Genomic DNA, 27163 nt, shown 5'->3' with positions numbered 1-27163 from the left:
GTGAAATAAAAGAGGACACAAACAAATGGAAGAACATACCATGCTCATGGATAGGAAGAATCAATATCGTGAAAATGGCCATACTGCCCAAGGTAATTTATAGATTCAATGCCATCCCCATCAAGCTACCAATGAGTTTCTTCACAGAATTGGAAAAAACTGCTTTAAAGTTCATATGGAACCAAAAAAGAGCCCGCATCTCCAAGACAATCCTAAGTCAAAAGAACAAAGCTGGAGGCATCACGCTACCTGACTTCAAACTATACTACAAGGCTACAGTAACCAAAACAGCATGGTACTGGTACCAAAACAGAGATATAGACCAATGGAACAGAACAGAGTCCTCAGAAATAATACCACACATCTACAGCCATCTGATCTTTGACAAACCTGACAAAAACAAGAAATGGGGAAAGGATTCCCTATTTAATAAATGGTGCTGGGAAAATTGGCTAGCCATAAGTAGAAAGCTGAAACTGGATCCTTTCCTTACTCCTTATACGAAAATTAATTCAAGATGGATTAGAGACTTAAATGTTAGACCTAATACCATAAAAATCCTAGAGGAAAACCTAGGTAGTACCATTCAGGACATAGGCATGGGCAAAGACTTCATGTCTAAAACACCAAAAGCAACGGCAGCAAAAGCTAAAATTGACAAATGGGATCTCATTAAACTAAAGAGCTTCTGCACAGCAAAAGAAACTACCATCAGAGTGAACAGGCAACCTACAGAATGGGAAAAAATTTTTGCAATCTACTCATCTGACAAAGGGCTAATATCCAGAACCTACAAAGAACTCAAACAAATTTACAAGAAAAAAACAACCCCATCAAAAAGTGGGCAAAGGATATGAACAGACATTTCTCAAAAGAAGACATTCATACAGCCAACAGACATATGAAAAAATGCTCATCATCACTGGCCATCAGAGAAATGCAAATCAAAACCACAATGAGATACCATCTCACACCAGTTAGAATGGCAGTCATTAAAAAGTCAGGAAACAACAGGTGCTGGAGAGGATGTGGAGAAATAGGAACACTTTTACACTGTTGGTGGGATTGTAAACTAGTTCAACCATTATGGAAAACAGTATGGCGATTCCTCAAGGATCTAGAACTAGATGTACCATATGACCCAGCCATCCCATTACTGGGGATATACCCAAAGGATGATAAATTATGCTGCTATAAAGACACATGCACACGTATGTTTATTGCAGCACTATTCACAATAGCAAAGACTTGGAATCCACCCAAATGTCCATCAGTGACAGATTGGATTAAGAAAATGTGGCACATATACACCATGGAATACTATGCAGCCATAAAAAAGGATGAGCTTGCGTCCTTTGTAGGGACATGGATGCAGCTGGAAACCATCATTCTTAGCAAACTATCACAAGAACTGAAAACCAAACACCGCATGTTCTCACTCATAGGTGGGAACTGAACAATGAGATCACTTGGACTCAGGAAGGGGAACATCACACACCGGGGCCTATCATGGGGAGGGGGGAGGGGGGAGGGATTGCATTGGGAGTTATACCTGATGTAAATGACGAGTTGATGGGTGCAGCAGACCAACATGGCACAAGTATACATATGTAACAAACCTGCACGTTATGCACATGTACCCTACAACTTAAAGTATAATAATAATAAATAAATTTTTTAAAAAAAGTATGTTTTAGAGAACAAGAAAAATAAAATCATTTTATACAAAATTATAGAAAGAAAACATTAAAAGTGAACAGTAGTTATTTGCAAGTGGTTTTTCCTTCTTTCCCACTTTTTCCTATTTTCAAAATTTTTAATAATTTGAGAGCAGTTACACTCAAATTTGAATTTGGGCATTTGGTAAAAATACGCAAACTCTCTTCATGTCTAATCTACAAATAGATCATCACCTTAGAAATTTTTAAGTATTTCAGGTGGTAAAGATGTTATATTTACAATATTTTGAATTTAAAACTACTTACTGGCTATAGTTTATTTGAAGTGAAATCAGTTAAATGGAGGTGGAAACCACAAACTTATTCTGTGTTCATCTTATTAACACTTTCCACAATGCAATTCAATTTTGGAGACAAACTTATATGTGAATTTTCTTAATGGCACCAATCATTTTTATGGGGTCAGGGTTTTACCATAACATATAATAGTATGGTATGATAATTTTTCTTTGTTAGTGCAGCATAACTAATTAAGTACTTCCTTTTAAAGTTTGATTGAATTTAGTGAAACCGTAGTTCAAACAAATGAAGGTGTATTGCTGTCCTCAAATGGGACCTGAATTTAAGGAAATTCTTTGATGGAGCAATTGAATTAGTTCTTTTCCTCTCTCTGTTTTTATCAAGATATGAAATATCTCGGGCTAATTTAAGATAATGAAAGTGCATTTGTAAGATGTTTATTAAATTGTGCACTTTCTAGCTCTGATCCAAAGTTAAAGAGAAAGCAGAATTTTATTTGTATATATCGTGTACATATATGATTTATATAAAAATTTTATCTATTTTTCTTTCCAAATGTTATTAAATCAGGATGACTGCTTGTTATGTTTCCGTCTATCATAATGTCAGTTTGTTTCAGTGTTGTCATGTGAATAATAGGCAATCAGGAGTGAAAGTTTTTCAAAATTGCAGTCCTCTGGATGTTACAATTAAATTAATTACAAATCCAGAATAAACAGTTTTTAATCACATGAAACAGTTCTGCCGCATTATACACACTTTTGTTATGATGTAAATTGAAAGGCAGTGGAAATTTTTTTTTAAATACATAGAGCCACATGTTCACAAAGCTCCTGCTTACCCCTCATTAGTAAACAGATGCACTAAAAAAAATGTGCCCAAACATCTGCTCTTGCTAGTGACATCTTATTTTTCAATTTTAATATTAACAATTTGACAGTCTAAATAATACTTATTTCTAATTTTCACATGAGCAACCCAAAGCTAAACAATTCCTAAATACTTTATTCATGGGCAAACCAGCTTGACAAAATGGGCTGTTTTCAGGAGAGGTTCAAAGAGATAGAGGCAGTCAGGGGATAGCAGATCTTACCAGTCAGGGAGAACAATCTGAAGACATGAGTCCTAGCATGCTGGGGTTATGCATAGAATCGGACTAAGTAGGGCATTATTTTTAGTCCCATGTCCTGTGGCAGGTAGAGAAAGACTGATGAAGGAGGGTCAAATGAAGAAATCAGCTCTACCAGCAGCTGGTGATGAGAGAAAGAAACAGGGAGGTTGTGGGGAGAGATTCTTATGAATTAAAAAAACCTATAAAGAGCCCCATTATTGCTAAGCCAAAGAAATGGGACTGCCTTTGGACATGCCCATGGTCTAATAAAAGCTAGGAAAAAGTCAAGTTGAAGTTGGGTTCTGGTTTTTCAAGGCCATGGCTTGTGCTCACAGCCAGTACCTTAAGGCAAAAAGCCTTCAGAATGTGCTTCTGGTAGCACCCTATGATTCAGACTGATTTTCATTCTCCAGTGACAGAAAACTTTCTTTCAAACAAGGTCTACTTTGCCGTTATGTTTTGAAATATTTTGGGTTACCCTTCATTCTCTGCCATTTGAGTGTACTAGTGCAAGTTAGCTTTTCCTGGGAATATTCAAGGCTCTTCCTGAAAAGTTTACAATCTTTTTGGTTTCTTATAACTTCCAATGATGGAAGCTGGGTTTTTCTGTTGTTTTATTAGGTCAGATATTTTACTAGATTGAGGCTGTTGTAACATGTTAGCTATAAACCTGACTATAAGCACATTCTGTAAATGGTGCTGCTTCTCTGAGTTTGAATCCTGTGAATTTTGGAATCTGAGCTAGAATCATTGAGGAGGGGTGGATGTGAGGGAGGTTACACTAAGTTCAGACATCCTTCTATAAAAATACCAGAAGGTATTTCTAAACCTCAGACTTTTTGGGAGATGACTGTAGGATTGGTTGCAAATGACTACAACCATACTTTGGAGTGAGAAATCCACTCTTTACTATGTAAAATAATACCTTAAATGGCCATACATAATATAATCTCCAAATAATACATAATCATGTCCAGATGTAAACTTCTAATTTATCTCACTGCTGGTCTATAACAAAATGATTGTCTCTGTAATGGTGTGATCATATGTATTTATTCATTATTTTATGTATTTAAACACGTATGTGTTGAGCAAATGCTCAGATTCTGTCCTATGAACTGAGGCTACAAGTTCCAATCCCTGCTGGTAAGAATCTTGTTCCCTACTAGGTCTACATTCCTTTGGATCTGTGCTGCATTAAGCCATGTACAGGGTTAGCATGAGAATTCATATGAACTGAGGCCATTTAAATGCCTTGGGGAATCAGAAAAGATTTTCTTTTCTTTTTCCTTTCCTTTTCTTTTTTTTTCTTTTCGTTATTTGAGACAGGGTCTCACTCTGGGTGTCCAGGCTGGAGTGCACTGGTGTGATCTCAGCACACTGCAGCCTTGGTCTCCCAGGCTCAGGTGATTCTCCCATCTCAGCCTTCTGAGTGGTTGGGACTACAGATGCACACCACCATACTGGGTAATTTTTTGTAATTTTTTAGAGTCAGGGTTTAACCATGTTGCCCGGGCTTGTCTTGAACTCCTGGGCTCAAGCAATCCGCCAGCCTCAGCTTCCCAAAGTACTAAGATTACAGGTGTGAGCCACCTGCACCTGGCCAGATTTTCTAAAAGAAATCTATTTGAAACCAAGACATGAAATGTGAGCAAAAGTTGGCTGGAGAAAGAGATGAAGTAGGAGCATTCTTGCTAGAGTAAATACCTGTAAAATCATTGTATCAAGGACTTGACTGGCAATTTGTGTCAAATACAAAATTTAGGTTATATTTGTAAAGGGTCTTTATTGCTATGAACCAAGAAGGCATTGTTTCCTTCCAGCAAATTATGCTATATAACACTGACTATTTTCATACTTTTCTTAGGAATAGCAGGCACTAAATGTCCATCACTTTTTTCAATCTGAGCTATTATGCCTGCCCGAGTACTTAGTGTACTCTGCTGAGGTTCTCTGTTAATGAAGGAAGAAGTAATAAAGTTAATATATGTCATTTTTTTCACAAAATTAGAAAAAAATAATCCCAGAATTCATATATAATGAAAAGAAAAGCCTGAATAGCCAAATCTATCCTAAGCAAAAAGAACAAAGGTAGAGGTATCACATTACCTAGCCTCAAATTATGCTACAAGGCTAGAGTAGCCAATACTGCATGGTACTGACATAAAAATAGACACATAGATCAATGGAGCAGAATAGAGAAGCCAGAAATAAAGCTACATATCTGCAGCAAACTGATCTTTGACACAGTCAACAAAAACATACACCAGGGAAACATATACCCTATTTAATAAATGGTGCTGGGAAATTTGATTGCCATATACAGCAGAATAAAACTGGAATCCTGTCTCTTATACACGAGAATCAACTCAAGATGAGTTGCAGACTTAAGTGTATGATCTGAAACTATAAAAATACTTGAAGAAAACCTATGGAAAACTCTTCCTTGACATTAGTCTAGGCAAAGAATTCATAACTACGACCTCAAAAGCACAAGCAACAAAATAGAACATTGAAAACTGGGATTTATTTAAACTAAAAAGCTTCTGCACAGCAAAAGAAATAATCAACAGAATGAACAGACAGCCTGCAGAATGGGAGAAGATATTTACAAACTATACACCTGTCAGAGGACAAATATCCAAAATTTACAAGATACTCAAACAGCTCAAGAACAATAACAAAAAACAAATAGCCCAACTAAAAAGTGGGTAAAGGATATAAGCAGACATTTTTCAAATGAAGACATACTAAATGGCCAAGAAGCATAAAAAAATGCTCAACATCATTAATCATCAGAGAAATGCAAGTCAAAACCACAATGGGATATTATACCAGTCATCATGGCTATTATTTAAAAAAAAATTAACAGATGTTGGCAAGGATACAGAGAAAGTTATATGCTTATATACTGTCACTGGGAATGTAAATTAGTACAACTTCTATGGAAAAAAGTATGGATATTTTTAAAAAACTAAAAATAGAACTACCATTAGATCCAGCAATCCCACTAGAGGTTATATCATTATATCAAAAAGATATGCACACTGATACGTTTATCACAGCACTATTCCCAATAGCAAAGAAAAGATATGGAATCTCTCTGAGTGCCCATCAATAGATGACTGGATAAAGAAAATATGAGAATATATATATATATGGAGAGAGAAATATTATACAGCCATAAAAATGAATAAAATGATTTTTTTTTTTTGCAGTAACATGGATGGAACTGTAGGCCATTAACTTAAGTGAAATAACTCAGAAACAGAGAGTAAAATACTGCATGTTCTCACTTATAAGTGGGAACTAAATAATGTGTACACACTACCGTAGAGTGTGGAATAATAGACATTGGAGGCTCAGAAGGGTGGGAGAATGGGACGGGGACAAAGGATAAATTACTTAATGGGTACAATGTACATTACTCAGGTGATGGTTACACTAAAAGCCCAGACTTACCCACTATGTAATGTAAAATAACTGCCCTTGAACTCCTTAAATTTATACAAATTTTAAAAATAATAATGGCAAACTCTCTGGATATTAAGGCAGGTACTGGTTTGAACATTGGGATCAAGAATATTTTAATATTTATGTGTCAACAGCAATACAAATATTTTTAGGGACAGATGAATAATTTTAGGAGTGGAAAAAAGATGACACTGGCATTGGCATGCTGATTGCTTTTGACTAAAGAGATTTATTCAAAAATTTGATAGACTACCATACATTTTTTTCACTGAGAACACATAGGAATATTGTAGGAAACTTTGTGATATTACATATGCCCAGGAGCCAGCCCATACCTAATCTTGGACTACTAAAAGTGATGCACAGCCCTTGTTAAGAGCCATTGGCTTAAAACAGATGACTGGCAGTCATAAGATTTTGATAGTACTATTGACACTTTCTTTAAAAAATATAACATTACTTTCCCAAAGCTGCTATCACACTAAAACAATTTGATTACTATAATTATCTGTTTATACTCATTTCACATATGTTTTTGTGTTCTGAGAGTGGTTCAATACTTTCTTTCCAATCCTTTGCTTTAGAATGACTTGGATTTGTGCAAAAGGCAGTATTTATTCAGTCAATGTTATTTATCAAGAATCAATTATGTGGCACTAGACGACATACTATCTTCAGAAGTTCTGTATTCTAGGAGAAATTAGTCAAGTCAACCAACAATTATAATACATTTTTAAAGCTTGGCCAAAGATACATACAAAGGATATTCTAGGGGAGGACTATACCTGGGAACTAAAGTCAATAGGTAAAGTGGGGCATCTAGAAAAAAATTCCGATAAACTAAATGAGTTTTAAAGGACACAAAGGATTTAGAAGAAAAATGATATTCTGTACTAAGGGAACAGCATGCAAGATGGTTCAGAGTAGTGAAAGAGCCTGAGAGAGCATGTGAGGAACTCAGACTAAGTTTTATATATCTATATGGTATAAAAAGCATGCAATGCATTGGTAGCTGAGGATAGGAGACAGAGACCGAGGCAGATCTATATCAAGAGAATTTTAAGTGAAGGAATAATAATAAAGGATTTGTATATCAGAACAGTCACTTAGGTATCAATTAATACGAAGAATGGTTGGGAATGGGATTGAAGCACAATAAGATTATTTCTGTTAAGCATTATTTGTGGCTTCCATAGGTGCTGCAAGTCATACAAAGATGAGCAAGATCTAGTCAGTAACCACAGGCATATTTATTTGTTTACGAATTTAATTATTACCTGCTGCCTTTTTTCAAAATGGATATGAAACAGGACTGACCCCCAAGTTGGTTAGTACCTAGTCAGTGGGGGAAGGAGAGGTTACATATGTATATAAGTCCCTAGATTATATAGAAACCCATACCAAAGGCAGGTGAGTTTAAAAATTTTTCCTAAGAGAGTATCGACAGGATCAGTTCCAATTGAGATGATTAGGAAATGCACCAAGAGAGCTTAAGCCAAAAAAAGAGAGCTCTTCTTGAAAAAAAGAACTTTATAGTCATGATTTTGAGGCTGTCCAATCATCTTAAGTTCCTTCTAAATTAAACTTACCCAATACATTGAAAAAATAAACTATTAAAACTGAATTGAAAAAAAAAAATATTGTGAAGTATGCTAAGGGGATTATTCTATAATGAGGTACAGGATTTACAGATGCCTCCAAAAAGGACATTTCACTTTTCACACTGAAAATTCTCTGTTTCCCCGCCAAATCATGTTTCACAGTGCTGCTTCCCCGCACTTCTTTCATTTATTCTGGATTTTCTTCCTTGCCTCTTTCTGATGGTCTGTTATCCAAAATGTCATTTCAATGATCTACTAACAAAAAACAGAAATTTTGCCACAAAATGGAGTGTTTCCATGTTTCATAAAGTCAGGAATCTCAGTCGAGCAGTACCAAAAATAATTATGCTATATGGGAGAATGATAAGTGAGACAGCCTTAAAATAAAATATGAACAAGCACTAAACCTTATCAGATTATTTTTTCTTCTACTAACCTTGCATTTTGTCTAATTCAGAGACTTGTTTAAAAACTATAGGTTAGGGAATTCTCTTTCCTAGCCAAGGGAAGCCGTGACAGACAGTACCTGAAAAATTGGGACACTCCCACCCTAATACTGCACTTTTCCAACAGTCTTAGCAAGCAGCACACCAGGAGATTATATCCCACGCCTGGCTTGGAAGGTCCCACGCCCATGGAGCCTTGCTCACTGCCAGCACAGCAGTCTGAGACTGAACTGCAAGGCCACAGTGAGCCTGGAGGAGGGGCTTCAGCCGTTGCTGAGGCTTGAGTAGGTAAACGAAGTGTCCAGGAAGCTCGAACTGGGTGGAGCCCACCACAACTCAAGGAGGCCCGCCTGCCTCTGTAGACTCCACCTCTGGGGACAGGGCATAGCTGAACAAAAGGCAGCAAAGTTCTGCAGAATTAAATGTCCCTGTCTGACAGCTTTGAAGAGAGTAGTGGTTCTCCGGGCATGGAGATTGAGATCTGAGAACAGACAGACTGCCTCCTCAAATGGGTCCCTGATCCCTGAGTAGCCTAACTAGGAGACACCTCATACAGCTGGATGCCGCTCTGAGATGAAGCTTCCAGAGGAAGGATCAAGCAGCAACATTTGCCGTTCTGTAATATTTGCTGTTCTGCAGCCTCTGCTGGTGATACCCAGGCAAACAGGGTCTGGAGTGGACCTCCAGCAAACTCCGACAGACCTGAAGCTGAGAGTCCTGACTGTTAGAAGGCAAACTAACAAACAGAAAGGACATCCACACCAAAACCCCATCTGTACATCACCGTCATCAAAGACCAAAGGTAGAAAAAACCACAAAGATGGGGAGAAACCAGAGCAGAAAAGCTGAAAATTCTAAAAATCAGAGTGCCTCTTCTCCAAAGGAACACAGCTCCTCGCCAGCAATAGAACAAAGCTGGATGGAGAATGACTTGGACATGTTGAGAGAAGGCGGCTTCAGATGATCGGTAATAACAAACTTCTCCGAGATAAAGGAGGATATTCGAACCCATTGCAAAGAAGCTAAAAACTTTGAAAAAAATTAGATGAATGGCTAACTAGAAAAACAGTGTAGAGAAGACCTTAAATGACCTGATGGAGCTGAAAACCATGGCATGAGAACTACATTATGCATGCCCCAGCTTCAGTAGCTGATTCGATCAAGTGGGAGAAAGGGTATCAGTGATTGAAGATCAAATGAATGAAATGAAGCAAGAAGTTTAGAGAAAAAGGAGTAAAAAGAAACAAACAAAGCCTCCAAGAAATATGGGACTATGTGAAAAGACCAAATCTACGTCTGATTGGTGTACCTGAAAGTGATGGGGAGAATGGAACCAAGTTGGAAAAAGATCTTAAGGATGTTATCTAGGAGAACTTTCCCAACCTAGCAAGGCAGGCCCACATTCAAATACAGGAAATACAGTGCACACCACAAAGATACTCCTCGAGAACAGCAATTCAAAGACATGAAATTGTCAGATTCACCAAAGTTGAATTGAAGGAAAACATGTTAAGGGCAGCCAGAGAGAAAGGTCGAGTTACCCACAAAGGGAAGCCCATTAGACTAACAGTGGATCTCTCAGCAGAAACTCTACAAGACAGAAGAGAGTGGGGGCCAGTATTCAACATTCTTAAAGAAAAGAATTTTCAACCCATAATTTCACATCCAGCCACAATAAGCTTCATAAGTGAAGGAGAAATAAAATCCTTTACAGACAAACAAATGCTGAGAAATTTTATCACCACCAGGCCTGTCTTACAAGCACACCTGAAGGAATGAGTAACATGGAAAGGAACAACCGGTACCAGCTATTGCGAAAACATGACAAATTGTAAAGACCATCGATGCTAGGAAGAAACTGCATCAACTAACGAGCAAAATAACCAGCTAACATCATAATGACACCATCAAATTCACATATAACAATATTAACCTTAAATGTAAATGGGCTAAATGTTCCAATTAAAAGACACAGACTGGCAAATTGAATAAAGAGTCAAGACCCATCAGTGTGCTGTATTCAGGAGACCCATCTCACATGCAGAGACACACATAGGCTCAAAATAAAGGGATGGAGGAAGATCTACCAAGCAAATGGAGAACAAAAAAAGGCAGGGGTTGCAATCCTAGTCTCTGAGAAAACAGACTTTAAACCATCAAAGATCAAAAGAGACAAAGAAGGCCATTACATAACGGTAAAGGGATCAACAAGAAGAGCTAACTATCCTAAATATATATGCAGCCAATACAGAAGCACCAGATTCATAAAGCAAGTACTTAGAGACCTACAGAGAGACTTAGACTCCCACACAATAATAATGGGAGAATTTAACACCCCACTGTCAACATTAGACAGATCAACGAGACAGAAAGTTAACAAGGATATACAGGAATTGAACTCAGCTCTGCACCATGCAGACCTAATAGACAACTACAGAACTCTCCACCTCAAATCAACAGAATATACATTCTTCTCAGCACCACATCACACTTATTCTAAAATTGACCACATAGTTGGAAGTAAAGCACTCCTCAGCAAATGTAAAAGAACAGAAATCATAACAAACTGTCTCTCAGACCACAATGCAATCCAACTGGAACTCAGGATTAAGAAACTCGCTCAAAACTGCACAATTACGTGGAAACTAAACAACCTGCTCCTGAATGACCACTGGGTACATAACAAAATGAAGGCAGAAATAAAGATGTTCTTTGAAACCAATGAGAACAAAGACATAACATACCAGAATCTCTGGGACACATTTAAAGCAGTGTGTAGAAGGAAATTTATAGCACTAAATGCCCACAAGAGAAAGCAGGGAAGATCTAAAATCACTCTAACATTACAATTCAAAGAACTAGAGAAGCAAGAGAAAACACATTAAAAAGCTAGCAGAAGGCAAGAAATAACTAAGATCAGAGCAGAACTGAAGGAGATAGAGACACAAAAAACCCTTCAAAAAATCAGTGAATCCAGGAGCTGGTTTTTTGAAAACATCAACAAAATAGATAGACCGCTAGCAAGACTAATGAAGAAAAGAGATAAGAATCAAATAGATGCTATAAAAAATGATAAACGGGATATCGCCACCAACCCCACAGAAATACAGACTACCATCAGAGAATACTATAAACACCTCTATGTAAATAAACTAGAAAATCTAGAAGAAATGGATAATTTTCTGGACACATACACCCTCCCAAGACTAAACCAGGAAGAAGTTGAATCCCTGAATAGCCCAATAACAGGCTCTGAAATTGAGGCAATAATTAATAGCCTACCAACGAAAAACAGTCCGGGACCAGACGAATTCACAGCCTAATTTTCGGTACCAGCCGAATTCTTTGTATCAAAGGTACAAAGAGCAGCTGGTACCATTCCTTCTGAAACTGTTCCAATCAACAGAAGAAGAGGGAATACTCCCTAACTCATTTTACGAGGCCAGCATCATCCTGATACCAAAGACTGGCAGAGACACAACAACAAAAAAAGAGAATTTTAGACCAGTATCCCTGATGAACATTGATTCAAAAATCCTCAATAAAATACTGGCAAACTGAATCTAGCAGCACATCAAAAAGCTTATCCACCAAGATCAAGTTGGCTTCATCCCTGGGATGCAAGGGTAGTTCAACATACACTAATCAATAAACGTAATCCATCATAAAACTAGAACCAAAGACAAAAACCACATGATTATCTCAATAGATACAGAAAAGGCCTTTGACAAAATTCAACAGCCCTTCATGCTAAAAACTCTCAATAAATTTGCTATTGATGGAACGTATCTCAAAATAATAAGAACTATTTATGACAAACCCACAGCCAATATCATGCTGAATGGGCAAAAACTGGAAGCATTCCCTTTGAAAACTGGCAGAAGACAGGGATGCCCTCTCTCATCACTCCTCTTCAACATAGTGTTTGAAGTTCTGGCCAGGACAATCAGGCAGGAGAAAGAAATAAAGGGTATTCAGTTAGGAAAACGGGAAGTCAAATTGTCCCTTTTTGCAGATGACATGATTGTATGTTTAGAAAACCCCATAATCTCAGCCCAAAATCTCCTTAAGCTGATAAGCAACTTCAGCAAAGTCTCAGGATACAAAATCAATGTGCAGAAATCACAAGCATTCTTATACACCAATAACAGACAAACAGAGAGCCAAATCATGAATGAACTCCCATTCACAATTGCTTCAAAGAGAATAAAATACCTAGGAATCCAACTTACAAGGGATATGAAGGACCTCTTCAAAGAGAACTAAGAACCACTGCTCAGTGAAATAAAAGAGGACACAAACAAATGGAAGAACATTCCATGCTCATGGATAGGAAGAATCAATATCGTGAAAATGGCCATACTGCCCAAGGTAATTTATAGATTCAATGCCATCCCCATCAACCTACCAATGACTTTCATCACAGAATTGGAAAAAACTACTTTAAAGTTCATATGGAACCAAAAAAGAGCCCACATTGCTAAGACAATCCTAAGCCAAAAGAACAAAGCTGGAGGCATCATGCTACCTGACTTCAAACTATACTACAAGGCTACAGTAACCAAAACAGCATGGTACTGGCACCAAAACAGAGATATAGACCAATGGAACAGAACAGAGCCCTCAGAAATAATACCACACATCTACAACCATCTGGTCTTTGACACACCTGACAAAAACAAGAAACGGGGAAAGGATTCCCCATTTAATAAATGGTGCTGGGAAAACTGGCTAGCCAAAAGTCAAAAGCTGAAACTGGATCACTTCCTTACACCTTATACAAAAATTAATTCAAGATGGATTAGAAACTTAAATATTAGACCTAAAACCATAAAAACCCTAGAAGAAAACCTAGGCAATACCATTCAGGACATAGGTATGGGCAAGGACTTCATGTATAAAACACCAAAAGCAATGGCAACAAAAGCCAAAATTGACAAATGGGATCTAATTAAACTAAAGAGCTTCTGCAGAGCAAAAGAAACTACCATCAGAGTGAACAGGCAACCTACAGAAGGGGAGAAAATTTTGCAATGTACTCATCTGACAAAGGGCTAATATCCAGAACCTACAAAGAACTCAAACAAATTTACAAGAGAAAAACAACCCCATCAAAAAGTGGGCAAAGAATATGAACAGACACTTCTCAAAAGAAGACATTTATACAGCCAACAGACACATGAAAAAATGCTCATCATCACTGGCCATCAGAGAAATGCAAATAAAAACCACAATGACTTACTATCTCATACCAGTTAGAATGGTGATCATTAAAAAGTCGGGAAACAACAGGTGCTGGAGAGGATGTGGAGAAATAGGAACACTTTTACACTGTTGGTGGTACTGTAAACTAGTTCAACTATTGTGGAAGACAGTGTGGCAATTCCTCAAGGATCTAGAACTAGAAATACCATTTTTCCCAGCCATCCCATTACTGGGTATATACCCAAAGGATTATAAATCATGCTGCTATAAAGACACATGCACACGTATGTTTATTGCGGCACTATTCACAATAGCAAAGACTTGGAACCAACCCAAATGTCCATCAATGACAGACTGGATTAAGAAAATGTGGCACATATACACCATGGAACACTATGCAGCCATAAAAAAGGATGAGTTCGTGTCCTTTGTAGGGACATGGATGCAGCTGGAAACCATCATTCTGAGCAAACTGTTGCAAGGACAGAAAAGCAGATGCTGCATGTTCTCACTCATAGGTGGGAATTGAACAATGAGAACACTTGGACACAAGGCAGGGAACATCACACACCCGGGCCTGTTGTGGGGTGGAGGGAGGGGGGAGGGATAGCATTAGGAGATATACCTAATATAAATGATGAGTTAATGAGTGCAGCACACCAAAATGGCCCATGTATACATATGTAACCTGCACGTTGTGCACATGTACCCTAGAACATAAAGTATAATTTAAAAAAAAATTTTTTTTGCAATGTACTCATCTGACAAAGGACTAATATCCAGAACCTACAAAGAACTTAAACACATTTGCAAGAAAAAATCAACCCCATCAAAAAGCGGGCAAAGGATATGAACAGACACTTCTCAAAAGAAGACATTTGTGCAGCCAACAGACACTTGAAAAAATTCTCATCATCAGTGGCCATCAGAGAAATGCAAATCAAAACCACAATGAGATACCATCTCACACCAGTTAGAATGGTGATCATTAAAAAGTCAGGAAACAACAGGTGCTGGAGAGGATGTGGAGAAATAGGAACACTTTTACACTGTTGGTGGGACTGTAAACTAGTTCACCCATTGTAGAAAACAGTGTGGCGATTCCTCAAGGATCTAGAACTAGAAATACATTTGACCCAGTCATCCCATTACTGGGTATATACTCAGGAGTGTAAATCATGCTGCTATAAAGACACATGTACACGTATGTTTATTGTGGCACTATTCACAATAGCAAAGACTTGGAACCAACCCAAATGTCCATCAATGATGGATTAGATTAAGAAAATGTGGCACATATACACCATGGAATATTATGCAGCCATAAAAAAGGATGAGTTCATGTCCTTTGTAGGGACATGGATGCAGCTGGAAACCATCATTCTGAGCCAACTATTGCAAGGACAGAAAAGCAGATGCTGCATGTTCTCACTCATAGGTGGGAATTGAACAATGAGAACACTTGGAGACAAGGCAGGGAACATCACACACCGGGGCCTGTCCTGGGGTGGAGGGAGGGGGGAGGGATAGCATTAGGAGATATACCTAATATAAATGATGAGTTAATGGGTGCAGCGTACCAACATGGCACATGTATACATATGTAACCTGCACATTGTGCACATGTACCCTAGAACTTAAAATATAATTGAAAAAAAAAAACAGAAACCAAAAAAGAACTATATATTAATAATTAATTACAAATTAAAGATCACTGTGTGATCTTCTGACACACTCTTTAAACCTTGGCTGGATGTGATTGCCAAGGAAAAGAGCAATTTTTGATTGAAAAATGCTCCTTTTGTGAAGCCTTTGAATAAAGTGGTAAATACCACTAACTGATGCTTTTTACCTAGAAACATCTGTATTGTGAATCTATTTCAATAGACAGATTAACAGGATGAAATGTAAACATGTCTTTATTTCAGTTACGAAGACCCCTTTGTTCTTCTGGAACCAGAAGTTTATGTCAACTACTGTCAGCTACTGAAAGTCAATATTTATTTGTCTAGTCCATGGTCAGCAAGAAAAGAAAAATTAACAGCTAAAACAATTCAAACTCTAAAATGGGAGTTTTGGGAAGTAGAAGCTATTCAAATCAAGAGTAAATTAAAACAAATTAGGTATTTGTCCTAATGCTCTCCCCCCCCTTTACCCAGTGCATGTGGGGCTTAAAACCTAGATGACAGGTTGATAGGTGCAGCAAACCATGAGGGCACACGTATAACTATGTAACAAACCTGCATGGTCAGCACATGTATCCCAGAACTTAAAGTTTTTAAAAAAATAGATTTTTAAATGACTGTAGGAACATTAAACCAAGGGTTGTAGAAATATATTTTGTCTGAAATACTGTACGGTGACTTACAAGAACTGGTAGAAACATGTAAATCCAAATACAACTCTCATAATGAAGATTACAACATGCAACATCTTTTAATCCTTCCTGATAAATTCTAAATCTAAAAGCCTCAGAATTATTAACCAAAACAATACATAAACTAGTTGATCACTGAGGAATTTAAGTTATTAGATGTTTTTCATCCTGTAATTGATTTTTCTCAGTAAGTAACTTTGGTCTGAAAACAATAAGAATATGAATTTAATATTAATGTGAAGGAAACTATTACAAATTTCAACTGTAGTTAATTCTGCTTTATAGTTCAAAAGGATCTCTGAACATTATTGACTGAATTTCTCAATATTGTTATTCTTAAGACTTAAAAACTCAAAATTTTCCCATCTTAATCTTGAAAGTGAAATATCAATAATGTAGTGGACAGATTGCATCTGAATACAGATTCTGGATTCAGTGCCGTGAAGAGTGTTGCCTCAAGAGGATCAATGGAGGCATAATAAAAACCGAAATAGGCTAGGCATAGTGGTTCACACCTGTAATCCCAGCAGTTTAGGAGGCCAAGGCCAGAGGACTGCTTGAGCCCAGAAGTTCATGACCAGCCTGGGAAACATATTGAGACCCCCGCCTCTCTACAAAAATAAAAATAAAAATAAATGAGCCAAGCGTGGTCCACGTGCCTGTAGTCCCAACAACACAGGAAGGTGGGAGGATCAACTGAACCCAGGAGGTGAGGCTGCAGTGAACCATGATTTCACGACTATACTCCCACCTGGGTGACAGAATGAGACCCTGTCCCTGGGGTGGGGGGCGGCGGGTGGGGGGTGGGAATAGAAGAAGCGCTGTAAGGTTTGTTTGATTTCCCCTAAATCAGAGGTTATCCCAAGCCACTCTTGAACTCTCCCTAGGTTCTTTTTCACAGTATCTTTTTAGGAGTATATACTGATTTTAAGTGACTGCAAGACACTGGTAAGATTAATTTGGTATTAGAAGCCTCTCCCTTTATAGGAGATACTACCTAGAAGACACCAGTAATACGGACAGCCCAATTCAAACTTAAAGTCCAGATAAAATGGGTACAAATATTTATGTAAATTGGGACCTAGAGCAAGGTTAATTCATCTGAAAGTTTCTTTCCTTTAACTCATGTAATCCTACTCTAACAAACCTTTTCTTGCAGCTTTTTGTCTGTTTCTTTTTTGATTTCTTTACTGATGTTCTTTGTCATCCAAGACCCCAGATACGTTCCAAACTCCAATGCTTGATTGATTTCTCATCTCTACACCAAAGCAATAAATGTAAAAACAGGAAAATGGATACATTCTCAACAAAATATAAATGTTAAATATAGATCCAACAATAGAAATTTTGAGCATACCAATAATTATAGAAGATGTTAACATTTTACCATTGAAAAAGGTAGACGATCAGATACAGATAGAACTTTTAAGAAGCATAAAATTCTTATACAGTATCTCCCCCAGTTCTTATATCCGAAACCAAAAGGTGCTTTTCAAAAATTGATTTGGTAGAAAAACCTGACTTCCTAAGTCTAATTCAAACACTTTTCTGTAGAAATATTAATATGATTACAAAGTAAGCCAGATCCAGCATCTAAAAGCACAATGTTTAAATTATTAACAAAACAAATACAAGAATATAACTTTAATCATTTGCTACCAATCAGATTTAGTTTAGAAATGCAAGAATGGTTTAATAGTAGAAAGTCTGTCAACATGAGTCATTTAAAAGGAGAAAAATATTAATAGATGCAGACAAAATGTTTGACATAATTCCATTTGCTATAACTGATTTTTAAAGTCTATAGTTAAGAAAGAATTTGAAGAAACATTTCTATGTACATTAGTTAGTATTTACCAAAAGCCAAAACAAGCAGCAAGTCAAAGAAATGTTAAAAGCCTTTCTAATATCTTTAGTAATAAGACAGGGATGCGCTAGGCGTGGTGGCTCACGCCTGTAATCCCAGCACTTTGGGAGGCTGAGATGGGCAGATCACAAGGTCAGGAGATGGAGACCATCCTGGCTAACACGGTGAAACCCCGTCTCTACTAAAAACATACAAAAATTTAGCCAGGCGTGGTGGTGGGGGCCTGTAGCCCCAGCTACTCGGGAGGCTGAGGCAGGAGAATGGCCTGAACCCAGGAGGCGGAGCTTCCAGTGTGCCCAGATCGCGCCACTGCACTCCACCCTGGGGGACAGAGCAAGACTCCATCTTAAAAAAAAAAAAAATACATATAAAACCTGAATGAATGGAGAGACATGATATGCTCTTAGATGGAAAGACTGTTGTATCATAATAATACAGATCCTTCTTGAATTAATAGATATAACATATGTTTATGTATTTATATATGTTACATATGTTTATGTATTAACATCAAAATCCGGGCAGGGCAGGATTTTTTGTTACTTTGCTTTTTGAAACACAATTAAATTGCACAAAAGTTAAAATGGAAGAAAAATGTGTAAGATTTGCCAAGAAAACCTTGTGAAAGAATAATAAGAGGGGTAGTTAGTATTTTATAAAACCATATTCTAACCAGTAGTGAAAAAATAGATTATCCAATCAATGGATACCTGACTATCCATGAAAAAAAAATCTAGTCCTAGATATTTACCCAAGAGAATGAAAACATATCTATACAAAGCTTTGTATGTAAATGTTTATAACAATGTAGTATTTTCATAATTGCCAGAAACTGGAAACAGCTCAAGTGTCCTTCAACTGAAAATGGTTAAGCAGATTGTAGTACATCCGTACAATGGAATACTACTATTCAGCAATTCAAATGAACAAATTACTGATATACACACAACAATATGGATCAGTCTCAAAAGAATTATGCTAAGTGAAAGAAGCCAGACTCAAGAGGCAGCATACTATATTTTTCCATTTGTATGACTTCCTGGGAAAGGCAAAACTATAGAGGAGACATATCAGTTGTTGCCAGGGACTGGGAGTATAGGGAAGGTATTAACCACAAGGGATCATGAAGGAGCTTTTAGAAATGGTGAAAATATTATATATTTTTATTTTGATGAAAGTTATGACTGCATAAATTTGTTAAACTCAACATTTTATTGTATATAAATTATGTATAAACTTAAGTTGAAAAAAAGGAATCCCTACCTCAAACCATAAACTGAAAAAATTTTAGGTAGACTAAAAATGTAGGCAGGAAGACCTAAAGGGAGAACCTGACTCAGGAATGAAAACAAATTTGTTGCCAGGACCTACATTTTCTGCAAACGAAGTCTCAGATAGGACTGAGCTTTAATCAATCCTTTTGCAATTTGCTCCAGTCACACTTCCCCAAGGGGATGAATAATTATGAGGAATGTTTTATAAGGCCTAGGCAAGGCTTTAACAATCTACAAATGTAAGAAATAATTCATCTTCAATTTAAAGAAATATTCAAAACTATTCCACTTAGTGATGGATTCCTCAGAGTCTTAAATTTTATTTTCTGGTAATGAAACACAATTAAAATACAATTAATGAGTATATATTATATATATATATATATATATATATAGGATATATATATAGAGAGAAGACATATATATATAATTGGAAACTTGACCAAAAAAAGTAAAGCCCAAAATAGAATATAAAAATTTTCCACTATTTTATCATTACTTTTTCTGTTTTTCAAGAGGCATAAAGAATGAAATTCTTCCCCTTTCCTTGGTCCAACTCCATCCCCCAGAGGTGCTGTCATCTGCAGTTTGATGCACATGCTATTGCAGACTTTACTTTTACTAGAAGAGATTTCTCTGATTCTGTACACATAACTATGTTAGGGTTTTAAAAAATATTTATTTTATTTTCCAAAATATGATTATACTATACTTTTTTTCTGAAATTTGTTTTTTCACTTCCTAAGTATGATCTAGACATCTAAATATATATATATATACACACACAAGAATAAAATTAGGATGAGTTTAGAAGAATTATAGCAGAATATTTGTGGACCTTGCAGTGAGAGGATTTCTTAACTAAGATAAAAGACACAACCGTAGATCTTCTGTATCTAAAAGATGCAAAAGCAAAATCATTTAAGCAATTCATTAGGTGGAAATATTAAAACACATAGGATATATTAATGAGAACAAGATAAACAAAATCTGCCGCCAAAAAAGAGGAAAAGGAAAAGTCGGCAAAACAAATAGATGACAAACATTAAAAAATATACAAATGTGCCAAAGGTCAAGAAAATACAAATTAAAATTACAGATAATATTTTTCTGGTCCTTAAGGAGAACATCACACACCTGGGCCTATTGTGGGGAGGGGAGAGGGGGGAGGGATAGCATTAGGAGATATACCTAATGTAAATGACGAGTTAATGGGTGCAGCACACCAACATGGCACATGTAATACATACGTAACAAACCTGCACATTGTGCACATGTACCCTAGAACTTAAAATGTAATAATAATAAAACATTTTCTGGTCCTTATTGGCAAAATATATACGTATATTTTTATGTTGAATATATATATATGTTGAATACATATAAATATATATATGTTGAAAACTTTTAGATTAAACAGATATTTCTATAAACTTTGTGGTAGTTTGTGTTACTATAACAATTTAGCAAAGTCTATGGTTTATTTAAACATGTATACTTGAACTTCTGGAAATTTATTTAATAAGTTAATTAAATTATTTGTATAATAAAACAATTATTGGAATTTTAAAATTATTACCTAGCAATTAATATTATTAATTTAATTAATTAATTTACTTAGTAAAAAATTGTTAATTTTACATTCATTAAAGTTTTTAAATCCATATTGGGTAAAATGAAATTTTTAATAAAGTATAAATTCAGAGAAACATACCTAAAAAGATATTGTAGCATTGTTTGCATTAGCAACAAAGAAAACAAAAACAAATTAAATGTATATTATGATTATTATGTAACCACTAAAATGAATGAGACAGAACTATATACTTTCACTTAGAAGGATGTGTACATTACATAGTTAAATAAAAATGCAAATAGTTGAAAGTCATGCATATGTGATTTTATTTTTTATTAAATCAATGGAAATCTTAACTGCGTATGTAGACATAAAGGATATTGTGGAGTCCTCCACTCAGATTCCCTCTTCAAGGCCATTCTGTAGTTGCTCAGATTATCAGCTAATGGTGGCTCTGCGTTTTATACTTCTCTGGGAACTACTTCCAAAGATTGGCCAATAACTGATGTGGGGATACAAAATCCTAGCACCCTTCCCTGTCGAGTTTCTCTGTAAGTTTGACCAAGGCATCAGTTGCAACTTCATCCAAGATCAGCTTGTTCTCCTGTCCAATGCTGCCTTCCTGCCTTCCTTCAGTGGATATCTTAGAGGTGTATTCCAAAGTGCTCACTGAAAAGACCCTGCTACATGCAACAGCCTGTCTCAGAGTCTGTTTTTTGAGGGCTCAACTGAAAACAACCCATGTGTCTGCACAGGTTAATAAATGCAGAGGAGAAAGCACCAAAAAAAGATACACAGGAAGTCATTTATAGTAGATAAATAAGGGTGAAGGACTGGTGCAGAAGGGCAACTGAGAATATTTTATTTATCCCTTTATTGTTTTAATTATTAAACTTAGAGGTTATTTCTTTTGTAATTTAAGTCACTGAGAAACTGCTTTGTGAACCATAGTGAATTATTCTTTGTGACATATAAGGAAGAAACAACATTCCTGACCTTTAATTCATTTTATCTGCTTTAAAAAGAAACTTGTTCAAAGTTTCTTTTAAGTCACTCAGAAAAGTAAGTCATGAGCCTTCCCAAATGGACATATTCTGAACTTTTAATTTTATACTGGCAGAGAATGTGGTCAATAAATTATTGCTGTTTGTGAAACATTTGCTTTCATGGTTCTGACATATTTTAACTCACAGGGTTACTAGAATTTTTTTTCACATTATTTGACAACGGAAATTAAACAAATCCGTTCAACTACAGAGCTAAATAGAAGGTTTACTACATGTATCGTTAGCACTATCCATATAAGGTAACAGAAAATGTGAGGTGGTGTGGATTTTAAAAATATGATAAAATGAGAATACTGTTAGATGCGTAAGAAAGTGTGACTTTAGGCCAGGCATATTCTTATTGGAAAAAAACTGACTCTATTTTATTTTACTAAAATAATTGGCATTATATGTTTTGAGTTGACATCTTTCAAATTATTTTATCAAATCAAAAATATATACCTTGGTTGAAATATATTTTAATTGTCATGTCATTTAAATGTAGTATATGACATAAAAGATTGCTCTGGAGTAAGCTGCTAAGCATTTTTACCATTAAGGATATTATATTAGAATGAAGAAACATAATTTATTTGGTTATATATTGTGGCCCTTAACACATTTGCAACGTTTTTGATACTTCAGTAGAAAACTCTTAGAAAAGTACAAAAACACATAACAATTGCTCAAAATATTTAAAGATTAACACATTAGGATATTCACATATGTATAAAAATTTTAATGAGCACATGTTATTCATGATCACAACACTTAGGTTATCTGTCATCACACCCAGCAGCCTGTAATCTTGTCATTGCCTTTTGTCTACTTTGCATTTATACAACTTCTTTCATTCAGACATATTCTAAGAATAAATACACAAAGAACTAGAAAGTTGTACAGCTTATAGCCGGGAAGAGATTGGAGATTCTTCATTTCCCCTTTAAAACATACAGACTGCTGTCCTCAGCAATGTTGAATGCCAATTGAGTTGCATACTTCTGACAGCATTGTCATTTCCAATCCTATTTATGCCAGTAATAGTTACTGCAATTCCATAACTTAAATAATAAATATATGCAATTAAATCTATAAATATATAAAATAAATAAGTACAAGTATGTACAGAAAGTTTCAGTTTCTAAAAACTTGAAATTATGAATGTGTAAATGAAGACAAATTGCTTTCTAGAAGAAGTAATCACTGTACATTGAGGTGTGCATGAGACAACTATAGAACATTAGAACCAAGATTTGTAAGAACCTAGAATAACAATTTACTTATATTCTTTTACAAATGTTCTTGAGGATCAGTTGGATCCTCACAGAGCTCTGTGCCCAGCAATCAGTAAGTTCTCAATAAATGTAAGCTTATCTGTAAGGATATGTGGAGAACACTGTGAATCTGCATTCATTGCTTTCCAGCAATTTGCATTTTTTTCCATCAAAAATCCCAGTTGTTTTTTAAAAAATAAAGGACTACATATGAAAAGTGACTAAGTTTAATATAATTTTATTATTAGTATTGAGACTATGACATGTTGAACCTTCACATTTTAAAAACTAAGAACAGAAAATATAAAAATACTCTCTATGAAGCACATTCTAAATGTATGCCACATTTCTTTTCATAATTCATAATATGTGAAAAAAATTCTAAGGTATGCCCTCTGATTATGTGTATAGATTAATGGCATAATACAGCTGAAATTAGGAAGTAAAATCCAGTTTTATTATGACTCTCTTTAATGTAAACAAAATTTTGAGGATTACTGAAGTCACAAAACTGTTCCCTAAATCATTTTCTTTTTGAAAAATGATAGATTCAACAGGTACATGTACAGTTTGGTTACATTGCATATTGATAAAGTCTGGACTTTTAGTGTACCCATCACCCAAATGATGAACATTGTACCCAAGAGGTAATTTTTCATCTCTCTCTCCCTGCTTTTGGAGTCTCCAGTGTCTATTATTTCTCTCTCTGTGTTCATGTTTACCCATTGTTTAGCTCCCACTTATAAGTGAGAACATACAGTGTTTGGTTTTCTGTTTCTGAGTTATTTCCCTCAGCATAATGGCCTCCAGCTTGATCTATGCTGCTGAAAAAGGCATGATTGTATTCATTTTCATGGATGCATAGTATTCTGTGGTGTATATATTCCACATTTTCTTTATCCAGTCATCCATTGATGGACACTAAGGTTGATTCCATATCTTTGCTAATGTGACTAGTGCTGCAATTAACAGACAAGTGCGGGTGTCTTTTTGATATAATGATGTAAACAGATGATTTAATAATTTAAAATAAATGATTTATTTTCCTTTGCATAGATACACAATAATGGGATTGTTTGGTTGAATGGTGGTACTATTTTTAGTTTTTTGAGAACTCTCCATATGGTTTTTTATAAAGGTTGAACTAATTTACATTGTCACCAACAATGTACAAGCATTCCCTTTTCTCTGCATCCTCACTAACATCTGTTATTTTTTGACTTTTTAATAATAGCCATTCTGACCCATGTGAGATGGTATTTCATTGTGGTTTTGATTTGCATTTTTCTGAACATTAATTATGTTGAGCATTTTTCATGTTTGTTGGCTGCTTGTGTGTTAAATCATTCTTTTTTACTTAAAACAAACATATTTTAAACCCATTGATGTCCACGTTTTTTTTTTTCCTTTCAGAAACAGTAAGAGATGATAAGCCCTTAAGTTATACACTATGACTTTTTAAAAAAAAAAATTTCAAAAAGGATAGGAAATACTGTAGGCACCCAGTGTATGCATATTTGAAATGGTACTCATTTATAAAATGTATGGTTCACAATAATCACCCCCTTTACAAAAAAAAAAAAAAAAAAAGAGTGTTGGCCAGGCATGGCGACTCATGCTTGTAGTCCCAGCACCTTGGGGCTGAGGCAGGAAAATCATTTGAGCCAAGGTGTTCCAGGCTTCAGGGAGCTGTGATTGTGCCACCCCGTTTCAGTGAGACACTGTCTCTAAACAAATACTCTTTATTAAAAACAATCATGGAATTTCCAATTCAATTTCAAATGTCAGTGAAATGTTGCCTCTTTTCAGATTGGCCAACAGTGTTTGCATGACTTCGGTAACAACTCTAAATACTTCCAGCCTTGTTTTTAGCTATGGCTGAAGAATAATTTTTATGCATATACATCAGAGGAAAAATTGAGTCCTATAAATTACCAGGAAGAGTCTTTTGGATTTTAAACTTACCGTTTCTACCATATATTACTTAAAATGATTTTAAATTTTTTAGTGAAAAATTGCTATTAAGTCTGTGCAGTTTGGCATCAAGGAAATGAACGTCATCTGTCTGTTTGGTAATGTAATTTCTTCTTATTAGTCTTTACTTAGTGTATGCTAAGGCAATTACTCTTGTTGATACCACCTGCTATATGCAATAGAAAAATCGTATATTCCTTATGTGGAACCAGATAATCCTAAATTTAGACCACTTGTATATTCTTAGGAATAAAGGATGTGAACTAGTACAACCGCTATGAAAAACAGTGTGGAGATTCCTTAAAGAACTAAAAGTAGATCTATCATTTGATCCACCAATCCCACTCCTGGATGTCTACCCACAGGAAAATAAATTATTAATGAAAAAGATACTTGCACACACACGTTTATAATGGCACAATTTGCAATTGCAAAAATATGGAACCAGCCCAAATGCCGATGCCGATTAATCAACGAGTGGATAAAGAAAATATGATATATATATATATATATATGTATATACACACACACACACACACACACACACACACGCACCATGGAATACTACTCAGCCATAAAAAGAAGTGAAATAATGGCATTAGCAGCAACCTGGATGGAATTGAAGACCATTATTCTAAGTGAGGTAATTCAGGAATGGTAAACTAAACATGTATTCTCACTCATAAGTGGGAGCTAAGCTATGAGGATGCAAAGGCATAAGAATAATACATTGGACTTTGGAGACTCAGGGGAAAGGGTGGTAGAGGGGTGAGGGATAAAAGACTACACATTGAGTACAGTGTACACTGCTCAGGTGATGGGTGCACCATAATCTCAGAAATCATCGCTGAAAAACTTATCCATGTAATCAAACACCACCTGTTCCCCCAAAACCTGTTGAAATGAAAAATAAAAATTAAAAAAAAGGAATAAAGGTTCTGTAACCAGTTAGATCATTATTTAGTAAAATTTCCTGATTTCACTGATTCTAGCAATTAGCTTAACATAAAATATTATAAAAGAATAAATTTTCTTTAAAAAGAGTTGTTTGAAAAAAAGGAACCTTAATGTAGCTGATACGATTTTTTTCAGATTGTACAATGTTGATTAAATAATACAAATGTCAACAGATTTTTGTCTCTATTATTAAATCAAGCAGCTGCAAAAATATAGTATTTTTGTTTTCCTTATTCTCTAATCTCCAAGCATGATAGAAAGAAGAAAGATAGTTTAGCAATAAAAAATTATTTTCTCTAAGTAAACATCAAGATTATTTAACTCAATAGACTCATTTTCCTGGCCAAAATTAATAGTGATAACTGATAATAACCTTGAAGAATAGCATACAACCTTTCTTCTCTATGAGCTCTATTAAACTGGGAAAATACAAATTTATTCACATCTATCATTTCCGATTACATTATTTGAAAGCCTGGTTTATAGAAGGGAAAATTGTAGAAAAGAACTTCGCTTATTATTGCTTTGCAAACAGTATAGATAAATCTTTTAAAAAGTCATTCTATAAGGCTTTGAAGCATAAAGATATTTCAAATTTTCAAAAAACTTTATTAAGAATTCTTTTCTCAGAATACCCATTTCATTTTAATATTGTACCCTATTGCAAACCATACCTGACAGTATCGAGTGTAGGCCATTACACAAATCCATAATGCTAAAAGGAATTGGACTATGGACTAATCTGTCTTTTTCAAGCAACTGACCTCTAGGGCACTGTGAACTTTTATCAGGGAAATCGGCTTTCTCTCTCTCTCTCTGTCTCTCTGTCTCTCTGTCTCTCTGTCTCTCTCTCTCTCTCTCTCTCTCTCTCTTTAGAGATGGGGTCTTTGTTGTCCAAGCTAATCTCGAATTCCTGGCTTCAAGCGATCCTCCCCGTTCAGCCTCACAAAGTGTTGAGATTACAGGCATGAGCCACCACAGCCAGCTTTCTGAAATGAAAAT

The 27163-nt window shown here is 35.7% G+C and overlaps 1 pseudogene across 1 annotated transcript in view; it reads right to left on the bottom strand.

The window, feature by feature from the left end:
- LOC112628051 overlaps nucleotides 1–26859 on the bottom strand; it is a 62505-nt pseudogene extending 35646 nt beyond the window's left edge. Inside the window, exon 1 of the transcript XR_003120263.1 lies at nucleotides 26836–26859. The product of XR_003120263.1 is annotated as a 40S ribosomal protein S15 pseudogene (transcript). The remainder of the gene's footprint in view (nucleotides 1–26835) is intronic.
- Nucleotides 26860–27163: the final 304 nt, after the last annotated feature.

Source organism: Theropithecus gelada, chromosome 7a (assembly GCF_003255815.1).
Source record: "Theropithecus gelada isolate Dixy chromosome 7a, Tgel_1.0, whole genome shotgun sequence".
In the NCBI taxonomy this organism is placed as follows: Eukaryota; Metazoa; Chordata; class Mammalia; order Primates; family Cercopithecidae; genus Theropithecus; species Theropithecus gelada.
The sequence above is the reverse complement of the archived record's forward strand: the minus strand, read 5'-3'. Positions and strand labels throughout refer to the sequence as shown.